A 15,828-nucleotide genomic window follows, 5' to 3' on the forward strand; every position below is an offset into this window, starting at 1 on the left:
TGATGTTTTCATTGTATATACTATTTTACTGGCTCTGGTCATTTTACTTCATGCATTAATACATTTGAACAGAATTATCTGAACCATAAAGAAAGATTGTTGAGAATTTGCTCTTATCAAGACATCCCTCAGTCTCTCTATTTGTTTAAACATCTTCACCATACTTACATACTTATTTCTTATCTATACATATATTCTCAGAATGGTTCTTCCAAGCAGAAGTGTTATCATTACATTCCACTGTTTTATTGAATTGAAAAAAAAATAGCAGATCATCTGGTCCATTGACCAGAAAGTATCAATTTGTAAGCACCCATTTGTCCCTACATATCTTCTAGGATTGGCTTCCAAGACATTCTTGGATTCATATTTAGTATATAGTGTTAATCTCTTTGTTTATTAAATAACTTGTACACAAATGTGAAGTCTTAAAGTACAAATATTTTTTATTTACTTAGCCAGAGACCTCATGGTAAAAGGAGTTAAGATGACTTGAGCTCAAGTTCTGCCTCTGATACATATTAATTTTGTATTGATAGGTAATACAAAAATACGGATTGAACAACTAAGCTATTCTCAGTAATATGGTCATTCAAATCAACTACAAAGGACTTATGAAGAAAAAAGATATTTGCCTCCAGAGAAAGAACTGATATATGAAAGTATGTATTGTATGTATTGATATATATCTTGTGAAAAATGATTTCTCTTGGTAATCTGTGTCTTGGAGACTCAGACCTCCACCCTGCCAGCCTTCTTCTTCAAAGTTTCTTTCTTCAGAAAGACATCACTGATAATGAGATTGCTTTGAATCTTCTTATCTTGGTCAACCTCAACCCAGACATGAACTGATTTTATCCTACTAAGGCTTGGGTAGAGACAGATACTACTGCCCAGACAGAAGGGGGCTGGGAGTGGTCTGGAATGATGGCAGGTTGATATGAGCCCCTGTTGAAAGAGTCTATAATGCTGTACCCCTAAATCTCTTTTGAGCCAGTTCTGAACTGACTCCCTTAGGGTGGCCCAGTTTTGGACTGAACTCCCATGTAGTACATGTCAAGCCAGCTGGAGAGAAATTAAACCATGGACACATGTACCACAATTTTGTTTGTCTCTTTCTTAGGTAATAAATTGTGGTTTGTAGGTTTCATGGGGTTCAGGGTTCCCAATCTGTATCTGATGTTGGCCTTCTCTAATGTGAGGTTGGGAGGGAAGGAGGACAACTCAAAATGTAACAAAAAACAAATTTGTATATATATTTTTAAAAGCAAGAATGGATCTTGAAATTGGTTATATTTGGGGCAGGAGAGGATATTATAAATTGCCCAGCCCTATCCAAAAGATAAATCAACCAGACAGCCAGTAAATATTTATTAAGTACCTACTATGTGTCAGTCACTATGTTAAGTGCTAGATATACAAAAGGAGTCAAGAGACAGTCCCTGTGGAGGAGTGTGGGAGAGAGGTATTCCAGTGCACTTAGGATTTTCTTAGAGGCAGTAGAACAGTAGACTATAGCAGTCAGGAAGACCTGAGTTTGAGACATCAATGAGACCAGTATAACCGCAAGGACGAGCGTATAGAATGGGTTAAGGTATAGGAAGAATGGGGAGGTAGCAAGTAGCCAAATTGCAGATCCCAAACTGAAGAGCATCTGATATTCATAGAGCATGACAATTCAGTACCTATTAACTGTCTAAAAGAGACATTAAAATGTTTAAGTTATAAGACCATAACACTGTTCTATGTCAATACAGAGCATGTTCCCAGTTTTGTGTTTTCTATTTTACTGTTTATTTTTGTCTTTGCCTTTGATTAACCACAGTGATTTGCATATAGTAGGAATTTAATAAATTTTATTGAATTGAATTCCAATAGAGTCTGGATATTGACTTGGGTATTTGTAGAAGGGATTATTGTTTAGGTACAACTTATTCTCAGCTCTCAGGACAATGCTTAGTACATAGTAGGTGCTTCATAAAGGCTTCTTAAGTTAATTTGCCTTGATTTTGACTTTGTGAGGAACTCCCATCATAGGAAATTCCTCAATCACCCAGTCTGAAGCCCATATGGGACTTCGTAGACAACTCATAGGGAGTTGCTTGAGGCCCATGGAAGCTAAGGGAAGCTCCGTGTCACACAGCTAACAGGTGTCAAAGGTGGACCTGGATCACCAGTTTTCCTGGCTCCAAGCACAGCTCTCATTTCCCTATAGTATCTGCCTATATCATCATGTTAAAACCGGTTTTATCTGAGATATCAAAACAAAATCACTGCAAAAATTAAAATGTGTCCAATTAGACTCTGACTAATCCTAGGATATGTGATATATTTATTTCCATCAGTCACATTAAAGTGATGTTAAGGAAGTCAGTCTGAAGATATTTTATTTCTAGGCTTAGTTATTTGTGAGAACTGATCTGCTTGGGAAGAGCCCTGCACCAGCTCATACTCTGCCTCACATCGATCAGCTGTGACCTCTGACCACCTCCTGTATCTGTCTCCTCAAGTCTGTGGTTTGTTATAAACCAGAACTTTTCTTAATGCTTTGGAGGGGGGAAAAGTCTTCTACAGAAGCCGCTGTCCTAGGTCATTGAAGAAACAAGAAAAAAGGCATTTCGATATCCCACAAAAGAAAGTCGTTTAGATATTGTGACTGGGGATCTGAAATCTCATTTGGAGAGAATGACAATGCCCATATTTTTGCTCCATATCCAAGCAGATCATCACCATAGCAACCACATAAATGGTCAGGCACAAGAAGCCATTCAGATCAGTCCACTTGAATTTGTCTGGCTCCCCCTTCACAGCTCATGGCTACATCTGACCTCTTTGACCTGCTCTTTTCAGCCAGTTGATCTACTTCCCATTGGTAGATGGAGCATCTAAGAGAACTGGTACACGTATGTAACTCAAAGCCCCACTGATTTACATTTGTTCCCAGCCATACAAGGACAGTCTGCTAACAAAGCAAATAATTGCATAGCATAAATTAGTAATACAAAAATATGAATTGAACTATTCTGAGTAATATGATCATTCAAATCAATTGCAAAGGACTTATAAAAAAAAAGTTATCTACCTCCAGAGAAAGAACTGATATATGGAAGTATGTATTGCTGTATATCTATATCAAATGTTGGCCTTCTGTAATGTGAGATTGAGAGGGAAGGAGGGAGACAAGTCAAAATATAACAAAAATCAAATAATCTTTTTTTAAGCAGGAATGGGTCTTCAAACTGGTTATATTTGGGGCAGGACAGAAAATACTATAAATTGCCCAACCCTATCCAAGGGATAAATCAACCAGTCAGTCAGTCAGTAAATATTTATTAAGTACCTATGATATGTCTGCTGGATATACAAAAGGAGTCAAAAGTCAGTCCCTGTAGGGGAGTGTGGGAGAGAGATATTCCAGTGCACTTAGGATTTTCTTAGAGGCAACAACAAGGAACAGTAGGCCTATAGCAGTCAGGAAGACCTGAGTTTGAATCCAGTCTCAGATACTTATCAGTTCTGTGACCTTGAGCACATTCAATCTCTCTCAGCCTCAGTTTCTTCATCTGTAAAATAGTTAATAATAGCACCTACCTCTCAAATGAGGATCAGATGAGATAATGTATGTAGAGCACTTTGCAAACCTTAAAGCACTACTGAAATACTAGCTCTTATTATTACAGTCATCACTCCATTCTTTATTGCTTCTTACAAATGTTACTAAAAGATTAACTTTGATGTACAATAGATACTTCCTGAAGGCAGGGCTTCTCTGAATCCATACTTATGGTTCCCTACCCCACCTCAAGAAAAAAAGACTTTTTAAAACATCCAAATAAGAAGGATCATATTTCCCTTGTCTACAGTTTGCTTTTCACAATAGTTTATTTGATTTTTTTCCTTTGAAAGTCAACACTATGTCCAAACATCCATTCAGAAGATCTGGTCAGAGAAGAAGCTCAGAGATTGATGCTTTTTTCTCACTTTTGCCTACCTCAAGAGGATTTCATCATTGAATGAAAGGGAAGCCACAGAAAATGAAAATAAATAAATAAATCAGATACTGTTCTTGACCTACAGATGAAGAGATCTGGGTTCTAGATCCAGCTTGTACATTAATTTTAAACAAGTCACTTCACTATTCAAGATCTTGGTTTCTTTTTAGAAAAGTGAGATTATGACTGAATGAAGATATTAGCAATTGTGCCATATGTAGCATGGGCACTCTGATGATTTCAACTTTTTTAATGGTCAGTACCAATTTCTGCAGGGGGCCTTAGTATATGGCAATCTGCATTGATTGAAAGATCAAATGACTGAATTCACTGTTCTATATATAAAAGGTCATTTCATGTACAAGGACTTTGCTAATACTTACTGCATGAAAGTTAACTAATAACACTTGGATAAGGGATTTTTGTAAATATTACATAGTATTCAACCTCATTGTCTAGGCTGAATCCCACTAAATACCATTTTTTAAAAAGCTTAATATTATTTTAAAAATACAGGCACTGGCCTTTGGGTTTTTAAAGAATGAAACAGTGGTGAATGTTAACATAGTTATCTGAACTTTAAGCTATGCTCAATATACCCCAGAGATGCTAGAGTTATTATTAAATGTTTAGCATCAGGCAATAGCAGAAATATCTAATCCAGTAAAAATGCAAAAGAAAACTCACACCCTTGCCTTTTCCCTTTCCTCATTTCTTTCTAAATTTGTCCATTTTAAGGCAAACATTAGGTTAGTGCAAAATATAAGCTCTCTCTTTAGCTTGACATTGCCTTGTCTTGCCCACACAAGCCTCTCCTGATTCTCTTTGAGGCATCTTTTTAATAGAGTTTAAGCTTCGTGGAATGGCTAAACAAAATTGCACTTGGGTAAAAGAAAATAAAAACCAAACAAACATTTAATTCTGTTTCTTGCCAATCAGCTCTTCTCCCAGAAGCACAACAGAGTTTCTTCACTACATTTTAGAATCACCTGAAGCAAACTTCCTTGCCTTTTATTTCTTTTTAAGAACTATTTCTCAAGATGTGTTCAATCTCACTACGGCAGCTGATCCAATAGTCCCATTCCCACTATTTTCATCTAGTCAAGGCTCAGAGGTGTTCGGTAGTATTTTCCCCAAATGAAGAAGCATATTTGTAGTCAATGCAACCTTCTTTTCTGAGTAGCACTCCAGAATGTAAATCTGTCATATAAACTCAACCACAAAAGATATACGCTGGGACATTTGCCATTTCTTGTCACAGAGAGAGATTTTTGTAATGAGAGAAATCCTTCAGACTATTTAGACTAAAAACTTAAACATAAACTGCAGACGTTTTTATACAGTGACTCTGATAAGGTGGATGGGGCTGAAACTAATTTCCATGCCACACCAGGAAACATGACAGTGTATGTTATAACATAGCCCTTTCTCAATTGCTTAGACTGAGACCACTCATACATAAAACAGAAAATAGAAAATGAAGGTCGTTATCTGCTGATTGTCATGTGGTACAGAACACAGAAGTGGGCTCTGTGGGTACCACATGGCCCATGAAAAAGAGCTGAGGAGAATCCTAAATATCTATGAGTTCTCCTTCAGCCTATGTCCCTCTATTCCATCAGCTGATTCCCAGGTCTTTCTGTGTCAGATTTCCTATCTTCTCTGACATTTTTCTTCACTTGAGCTAGTAGACCCTGATGCATCTTGTTCACAGAATTGTAGAGTTGGGAGGCACTCAGGGGTGATCTGGTTAAACCTATGCTTCAAGAAGAATTCTCTTTACAACAATCCTGACAATTAATCATCCAGCCACCCTTGCACTTGAAACCTTCAGTCAGCCAGTCAATAACCAAGCACTTCATGTATATGCGGTGCTCGGAAAGACTAGTACCTCTGGTGTGAGGGCTTATCGAGCTCTTTTCAGAGTTGTTCATCTACCTTTGGTGTCCACCTTCAACCACCTCTCACCTGTGGCTCCAAGAAGCCATAGCTTGTGCAGAGGCTGTAACCCAGCAAAACCCTCTCAGCAAAGAGGGATGACCAACAGGCTGCAAACTTCTCTGTGAGTTAGCATGCACAAGCATTTGAAGACACCCCCCCACACACACCCAGGTAAAATGGGCAGATGAAAACAATTTGTCCCAATAGTCGTGAAAGCGGCTGAAGCAGGTACTTAGAGCTTGGTCAGACACCAAAAATGCCAAAGTCATCCATTCCATCCTGGGCCATCATCAGTCATGCTGACTTTTGTCTTGCCAGTAGACTTCCATGACTCTGGCAGAGAGAGTGAGGCAGATGACTTTGTGCAACTCTGCCTCACTTAAATCCAATCAACTCTTGATGCCACTGGTCCTCTTTGAAACAAAAGACAAACAACACAATCAAGGCTTATTAAGTGTCTATGTATCTATTCATATGCCTCTTGTTTCCCCAATTGGAAGTAAGTTCTGTAAGGGCAGGGACTGATTTTTATTTTCTTTCTGTCCCTAGTGCTTAGCACTTAAAAAATAGTGAACACCTAACAAATGTTTGCTGATTGATTGATTACCTGGCACAGTGGTAGAGATGCAAAGTCAAAAGGGAAACAGGTTCTACCCTCAAGGAGCTTATATTCTATCAGGGAATAATAATGGAAGTATATGATCTCCATTATGGATTCAGTGTTTTCCAAAAACCTTAGTGTAGTTTTAAGCTTTGCTATCTTAAAATTGCACCAAAATTGCACTGATTTTTGGAACATTATATCTATCCATTATTTATCTCTCCACCTATCTATCTATCCATCCATCATTGAGTGATTTATCTATCTATCTATTTACCATGCTCTGTCCAGTGCATGACTCCCTGAGACAGACTACTGTACTTTTGAAGACTAAAGGTTGTTAGGATCCCTGTCTGGTAGCTCTGAAGCCAAAGATCTGGCTCCAGAAATCTTTAACATCCCTATAGGAAAGGAAATGTTCTTGGTTTATCATTTTATCCTATTCAAATTTGTTGAGCATTTTTTTTAAATAAATCAAGGGGGCAGCTAGATGGCACAATGGATAGAGCACCAGCCTTGGATTCAGGAGGACTTGAGTTCAAATCTGGCCTCAGACACATAACACTTACTATCTGTGTGATCCTGGGCAAGTCACTTAACCCCACTGCCTAACCAAAAAAATAAACAAATCAATCAACCAATCAATCAATATGAAATCAGTATTTTGCACACAAAAAGCACTCAATAAATATTTTTGAGCTACTAATAACCAAACACATCAATCTTATGGAAATGCTAAATAATCACTCTTCATTAATAATATGAATTTGGCATTGCTTGAGTCAGATTAAAAACTAAAACCTAGGTAAGCGAGCTGGAACAGAAAGCAAGAATGAGAACAAATGATTTAGACATTACCCAAAGCGACAGCACCTTGGAGGCATATAGGATTTTACCACAGAGAGTTAGTGTTTACAGCAGAGCTGGTCATACTCACCACTCATTTCTCTCTTCTCCTTCCAAATGATGTAGGAAGGTTTGACTTGGTATATTATATGGCTACCAGCTGAGTACTTAGTTATAACACTGACTGGGTAATCTGCAAACCCCAGGTTTTGTTGGGGATGGTGTTGTTTAGTCACTTCACATTAAATCACGTGGACCTGAACTGGGGTCTGGCAAGGTTGCTTTCCAGAGATGTGGCAGCATCTTCTGCAGTGGCTAGATATGGTCCTGTGGTCTCACTTTCTCCCCTTCTGAATTAGGACCCTGGACACTGGGAAGACCAGAGTGAAAGGTCTGAAATATCATGCCTAGTTCTTTTCTTCTTCTATTTTCTTTTTTGTTATGCACTTACCAAGGACTAAATAAAATGAATGTTTTCACATACAATGTGGAGCTGAAGGAGGGTATTGTACATAAAAGAGTAAGTCTCTCTAATGAAGAATTTTTTTTTCTTTTTAAGTATAATAAATTCTCCAAGTAACTTTCAAAGCTAGCTTGCAAGTCTCTGGTTCCTTCTGGCCTTTGTTCTGTTCTCATTTTTTTTCTCCTAGAACCTAGTATTAGTAATTGTAGAAAAAGTGCTCATTTTTCCTAGAGCTACAAGATTTCTTCTCTATAGCACAAAAAGAGCACTTGGCCCCTATGGCATAATGATGACCTGAATTCATACGCCTACTCTTTCACTTACTAGATGTGTTACCTTGGGCAAGTCACTTAAACTCTCTGGGCCTCAGTTTCCTCATCTGCAAAACGAGGAAGTTACACTGAATGGGCTCTAACATCTCTTAAATTTTTCTATGATCTCAAGATCCTATATTAACTACATAGTCCAAATCCTGTGGCCTTTCTCCTGTGCCACATGTGATTTGCCAAAGGTCACACATTCCTCCATGCTCTCATTATCATCTACCATTAAACATTCAGATAAATATTCTTCATTATGGAGACAATATCACAATTCTCAGTATGTTAAGGATCCTGAGACAGCCGAACCACCCTCCTGTCTCCACATAAGACAATGATCAAGTTCTCCCAGAAAGATAACCACCAGCCCTTATTGAAAAAAAAAATCCTGGAGCTGGGGGTGGAGCCAAGATCTGGGAGTGAAAGCAGTGACTTGCTTGAGCTCTCCCCCAAACCCCTCCAAATACTCATAAAAAATGGCTCTAAACAAATCCTAAAGCAGCAGAATGCACAAAAAGACAGAGTGAAACAAATTTCCAGCACGAGAAAACCTTGATGGTTGATCAGAAAGGTATATCGTGCCGGGTAGGAGAGCAGCACAGTGCAGCTTGGGTACGCAGGCCACGGCGAACCTGGAGCAGGCCTCAGAGGACTGAATCATGGGCAGCTGTGGTGGCTTCCAGACTTCTCAATCCATGAATGCCAAAGACAACTTAGAAGGTCAGTGGGAAGAGTCTGTTTCTGTGGTGAGAGAGAAGCTAGGTCTCAGCCCCAGGTACCAAGCACGGCCCTGGGGTGGCAGCTGCCTCCTGAGCTTCCAGCCCACTGACTAAGGGGGAATTGGATAGCTGATCAAAGGGGGATTGCAGGGATCTCTTTGCCAGTGCTGGGGCAGGAATTTCTTGCTTTGCCTGTGCTTGGGTCTGGGTCACAGTTCTGGGTGGCAATCCTGGGGTAAGGAGAAGTGCTGGCAAGGTGGAGCTTGTAATGGCTTGTAGAGGAAACCTTCCTCGCAGTTCCAAGACAGAAAAGACTGCTTGCGGTCGGTTGCTCATAGACCAGAGCACAGGACAGGAAAAGAGTAAACACCTTGCCCCTTATCATACCACCTTGGAAGAACTGAAAATTTACAGGTCCCCAGAAGTAACTCTGAAAGCAGCTGCACAAAGCTCCGAAAGCTTGGGACAGTACATTCTCTACACTGGAAGCAGATCCCTACCTTAACAAAAAGTTTATAACTCAAGTAATTGGCTGGGATTGTGAGCAAAGCTCACAAAAAAAAGTCAGACCACAGAATATTTCTTTGGCAACAAAGAATATCAAAACATAAAACCAGAAGAAGACAACAAAGTCAAAGCTCCCACATCCAAAGCCTCCAAGAAAAATATGAATCCGTTCCAGGCCTTGGAAGAGCTCAAAAGGGATTTTGAGAAGCAAGTAAGAGAAGTAGAGGAAAAACTGGGAAGAGAAATGAAAGTGATGCAAGAAAATCATGAAAAACAAGTCAACAGCTTGCTGAAGGAGACCCAAAAAAATACTGAAGAAAATAACACCTTAAAAAATAGCCTAACCCAAATGGCAAAAGAGGTCCAGAAAGCCAATAAGGAGAAGATTGCCCTAAAAAGCAAAATTGGCCAAATGGAAAAGGAAGTCCAAAAGCTTACTGAAGAAAATACTTCCTTAAAAATTAGAATAGAGCAATTGGAAGATAGTGACTTTATGAGAAATCAAGACACAGTAGAACAAATCCAAAAGAATGAAAAATTAGAAAACAATGTGAAATATCTCATTGGAAAAACAACTGACCTGGAAAATAGATGCAGGAGAGAGACTATCTGAAAACCATGATCAAAAAAAGAGCCTAGACATCATCTTTCAAGAAATTATCAAGGAAAACTGCCCTGATATTCTAGAACCAGAGGGCAAAATAGAAATTGAAAGAATCCACCAATCTCCTCCTGAAAGAGATCCCCAAAGGAAAACTCCTAGGAATATTGTAGCCAAATTCCAGAGTTCCCAGGTCAAGGAGAAAATATTGCAAGCAGCCAGAAAGAAACAATTCAATTATTGTGGAAACAAAATCAGGATAACACAAGATTTAGCAGCTTCTACATTAAGGGACTGCAGGGCATGGAATATAATATTCCAGAGGGCAAAGGAGATAGGATTACAACCAAGAATCACCTACCCAGCAAAATTGAGTATAATCCTTTAGGGGAAAAGATGGTCATTCAGTGAAATAGAAGACTTTCAATCATTCTTGATGAAAAGACCAGAGCTGAATATAAAATTTGACTTTCAAATACAAGACTCAAGTGGAACATGAAAAGGCAATTGGGGTTGAGTGGCTTGCCCAGAGTCACACAGCTACTAGGTGTTGGGTGTTCAGTGTGGGGTCGGATTTGACCTTTGGTCCTCCTGAGTTCAGGGACACTTCTCTGTCCGCTTCGCCACCTAGCTGCCCCTCTTTATTCTTTCAATGCTTTTAATAATCTTTCTTTTCTGATTTGGGTAATTTGGTTTTCCTTTTCCCTCTTTTTGATTTAATTTATGAATTTATCATAAATTATATTAGTCTTCTTTTTAAAAAAGCACTTTATTTTTCAATTTGATAATTTTTTGTGGCTATTTTATTTCTTCTTTTACTTTCATAATTTATGATTTTGAAATTGCTTCCAGAATATCAATTGATTAGTTTTCTAATTTATTTAGACACAAGTTCATTTTTCCATTTCTCTCCTGTTAACATGATTAACCAAGAACATACAGTTGAGCATTATTCTGAGTACATCTCCAAAATTTTGATATGTTAATATTTTTAATCTCCTTAAAATAATCTATTATTGTTACTCTGATTTATTCATTAAAAGTCATTATGTGCTTTTATTTTATTTATTTATTTTATTTAATCCATATAGATATGGATTAAATGTTTTCTTATTAAAGAAAAAAAGAAAGAAAAAGAAAAAAAAAATTCCTGAGAGAAACGATGCTTCTTTTTAACATCAAAAAAGTAATTCATAGATAGAAGGAGATAGCTTTCTTTACAAGGGGGAAATGTTCTCTCTTACCAAGGGTTTTGAAATGTAAGAGAAACATGAAGAACAAATCTTCCCTACTGTGAAACTCTGTAAACCAGCAGGGTAAAGTAATTTCAGTGATTCTACAAATTGTGGCCTGTTCCTCCTCTCCTCACATCACCACTCCAGGAGGGAATAATTACCGTGTTTGTCTGATTGTTTTACTTCGGAGATTAACTGTTTAAGTAAAAATTCAAGTCCCCAGTGGAAGTTCATGAATATTTATACATATATGTATGTATGTATGTATGTATATACATGTATACATGTATAATATTCACATATTACTTATTCAGATGGACAAGAAAGAGGTATTTTACTGTAGGACTAAAACATAGCTATGGAGAGTCACATGACCTGGAGTCTGATCACTAAGGTGAGGTGCCTCCCTGGGAGGTCCATAAAATCATCCACCATCCCAGGATGTCACAATCCACCAAATGGCACACTGCAGAGTATTTCCAGTGCCTCCTTCCTAGTGAATTCCTTGCTACCTCTGGAAGAAAGAAGGAGGGATAGTTTACTTTGTCTGTGTCGGCCGTTCTGTGTTTCTGGTTGGAGGTCACAGCAGACACTGTTGCTATTACGATCATGTCACTCCTGAAAGCCCTCAGAAAGAATGTTGCCACCCCCCCCCAATTCATTCCACAACCACAGCCATTCCAGTTAGCAAAGAGAAAGGGGACATTGTTTGTGTGTGCATGTGTGTTTGGTTTTGTTGTTCTTTTTCTTCTTTTACAACATGATTAATGTGGAAATATGCTTTACCTGATTATAAATGCATAATCTATATCAGACTGCTTGAAATCTTGAGAAGGGAGAAAAATTTGGAACTCAAAATCTATAAAAAATGAATGTTGAAAATTGTTTTCACATGTAATTGGAAGAGAGAGAGAGAAAAAAAGAGAGGGAGAGAGATTTCATTGGAGAAAGTTCAGCATGGACCACACCAGGAAAGACCGGGCCTCAACAAACCTGGAACAGGCCTCACGGGACTGAATCACAGACAGCTGTGGCAATTTCCAGACTTCCCAACCCACAAACAACAAAGACAACTTAGGTCAGTAGAAAAGGTCACGTTGGACCATGGTGAGAGAAGATCTTGGTCCAGCCCAGCCCTGGTTCAGCTCTGAGGAGGCAGCTGCTTCTGGAACTCTAGGCACACAGATAGATGGGGGATTGAGTGGCTAATTAGAAGGGGATTGCAGAGATTTCTTTGCTGGTGCTGAGGCAGGAATCTCTTGCTTTGCCCATGCTTGGATTTGGGTCACATTTCTGAGTGGTGGTCCTGGTGACAAAGAAGATCAGAATATGCAACTAGAAGAAGACAAAAAAGTCAAAGGTACTACATCCAAAGCCTCCAAGAAAAATATGACTCAGTCCCAGGCCCTGGAAGAGCTCAGAAAAGATTTTGAGAAGCAAGTAAGAGAAGTAGAGGAAAAGGTGGGAAAAGAAATGAGAGTGATGCAAGAAAATCATGAAAAACAAGTCAACATCTTGCTAAAGGAGACCCAAAAAAATACTGAAGAAAATAACACCTTAAAAAATAGTAAAAGAGGTCCAAAAAGCCAAAGAGAAGAATGCCTTAAAAAGCAGAATTGTCTAAATGGAAAAGGAAGTCCAAAATTATAGGACTACCTGAAAGCCATGATGAAAAAAAAAGAGCCTAGACATCATCTTTCAAGAAATTATAAAGGAAAACTGCCTTGATATTCTAGAACCAGAGGGTAAAATATAAATGGAAAGAATCCACTGATTACCTCCTAAAAGAGATCCCCAAAGGAAAACTCCTAGGAATATTGTAGCCAAATTCCAGAGTTCCCAGATCAAGGAGAAAATATTGCAAGCAGCCAGAAAGAAACAATTCAAGTATTGTAAAAAACACAATCAGGATAACACAAGATTTAGCAGCTTCTGTATTAAGGGACCAGAGGGCTTAGAATATGGTATTCTGGAGGTCAAAGGAGATAGGATTACAATGAAGAATCACCTACCCAGCAAAACTGAGTATAATCCTTCAGGGAGGAAAGTGGATATTCAGTGAAATAGAGGACTTTCAAGCATTCTTGATGAAAAGACCAGAGTTGAATAGAAAATTTGACTTTCCACTAAAAGACTCAAGAGAAACATGAAAGAGAATCCTATCCATGAAATATTGTGGTACTGTTTCAGCACCTAACCAATGGATCACACTCCAGCAGTTCTGTAGATCTCAAGATTAAGACTATCATCCTTAAAAGAGCTTTGCACTACTTCAGAGGCCTGGGAATATCCAAGAAAAGGCTTTCTCCAGTGGAACAGAAAAGTGCAGCAATTGATGAGTGATGCAGACCTTTCCCTAAAGAGACCACAGACATCCAGGCATACAATCCAGAGTTTTGAATTGCCCAGAGTAAATGGGTTGCCTTTTATACAATGACGCCTTACTTAGTTTCTGTAAACATGTTCTCATTCTCCCTGCAAACAATGTGGGTATTGGTGAGTAACTCAGATTTATGAACGAGGTGACATGTTTGAACATTACATCATTTGCTTCTTAGTTAGAAATTGCTTTATATTTGAGAGTGAATGGTGGGTTTTTTTTTTTGATTTGTGTAAATGGAAAATATGCTGGTGGACATGCACAGGTAATAGTCACTATTGTAATGTATGTTTCTCCCCCAAACTGGAGTTACCCTTAGCATCCTGAAAGTGATTTATACCAATGGGCAGCAATGGTTGCCTTCCTCTCTGGAATTCTCCCTCCCTATCTCAACCTTCCATTGTGAGTGCAGGTTAAGGTAAATGAGCCAAACTGACTGGAGAGGGAGTATATTTGCTACATAGGATCCACACTCTCTATAATTACTATGCTCAAATGAGCATTATAAATATGTATTCTGGTCTTCTGCTTGGTTTTTTTTTTTAAACTTCGCATTAGTTCATAAGGGTCTTTGTAGATCTGTTTGTGTTCCTCATGTGTGGTAGTCTCAATTGCCTCATAAGCTTCCTTTATGGTAATTTTTCTAAATTTGTTTAATGATTCCTTTATTTTTATTTTTAGTTTTCAACATTTAATTTTCAATTTTTTGTTCAAATTCCCTTGTTCCCTCCAATCCTTCCCCTACTTATTGAGAAGACAAGTAATATGATACCAATTACTTATGTAAATTCATGAAAAAGTTATCTCCATATCCAGCATGTTGCAAAAATAATAATATGAGCAAGTTAAATAAAGAAAGTGAAAAACAGGAAAAAAAAAGAAAAGAAAGAAAGCCAAAGAGCAAGAAGCAGAGCCTGAGCTTTGGTGTTGGTAGGACTGAGTCAGTGAAGATGTTGAAGAAAGGTTGGCCAGGCATTGGAAAATAAAGCCTGAATTGGTGGGAGAAAATGATTCTAAAGTAGGAGATGTTAGGCAAATGGGGTAAGAGGACAGTAGTGAAGAAAAACTGATGAGACTGAGTGGTGGTAGTATGATATCAGCTAGCACAGGAGAGGAAAAATTAGGAGCTGGAAGTTATGAAAGTGAAAGATGAAGGGCAATTTTGGTGAAGAATCAGAATCAGAATCCCAGTATGAAGAATAGACAAAGAGTGAGATGAAATGGAATCCCCATCTTGAGCCAGTCTTTATTTGAAAGAAGGACAGGGAGACAGTTCAAGAGCATGAGGCAGAAGCTTTGAAGCAGAAGAAATTGGAGCAGAAGGCAAAATGCCTGGCTGAGAAGAGGCTCAAGTATACACACAAGATTGTGGAAGAAGAGTCAAAGAAGGAACTAGAGGAAACAAAGATCCCTTGGCTGTCCTAGATGGACTCAACACAGATGATGAGAAAGACAAGGAGTAATATGAGGCATGACAAGTTCTGGAGCTAAAAAGATTCAATTTGGAGAGAGAGGATTGAGAAAGAGAAAGCAGAGATTGAACCATGTGAAATGACAAAAGATGACAGAGGAGCTGAACTCCAAGCAAATAGCAAAGTTACCAACAAATCTGTTAAGAGCAAATGCAAGTTCTTTCAGAACCACTGTCACTGGGGAGCTTTCTTCATGGATGAAGATGAAGAAATATACAAGAGAGACTTCAGTACTCAGTCCCTGGAGGATCATTTCAATAAGACTATTCTTCCCAAAGTTACGCAAGTCAAGAACTTTGAACCAGAATATACCCACCTTGGCAGAACCAAATATACCCACCTTGAGAATCAAGACACAACTTCCTTTGCCCCAGCTTGGGATCAAGAGAATACCCAAAATACTAAGTTCTTGAAGCAAAAGCTGCTGGGGTAGGAGATGTATTTGAGAGGCCATCTACCAAAAAGAGGAAAACTACTTAGAATTCAACCACCTACTTTCCTGACTATGGACACATAGAAAATTCTGTTTTGGGTTTTCTTTTCTTTCCTTTCCCCCCACCAAGATTGTTCATGGAGAACCTCTATTTGGTGGTTTTTGAGCCTAGGACTTCTTTAATTTAATTTTATTATTTATTTATTTGTTTGTTTGTTTGTTTGTTTATTTGCTTTTTTAAGCTAGGTGACACAGGGGTTAGAGTACTGACCCTGGAGTCAGAAAGACTCATCTTCCTGAGTTCAAATCTGGCTTCAG

General features: G+C 38.5%; 1 pseudogene; it reads left to right on the plus strand.

The window, feature by feature from the left end:
• Nucleotides 1-15,557, plus strand: part of LOC110203213 (microfibrillar-associated protein 1A pseudogene) — a 70,422-nt pseudogene extending 54,865 nt beyond the window's left edge.
• Nucleotides 15,558-15,828: the final 271 nt, after the last annotated feature.

This window comes from Phascolarctos cinereus, unplaced genomic scaffold, assembly GCF_003287225.1.
Source record: "Phascolarctos cinereus isolate Bilbo 61053 unplaced genomic scaffold, phaCin_HiC Scaffold_7;HRSCAF=346, whole genome shotgun sequence".
Taxonomy (NCBI): domain Eukaryota; kingdom Metazoa; phylum Chordata; class Mammalia; order Diprotodontia; family Phascolarctidae; genus Phascolarctos; species Phascolarctos cinereus.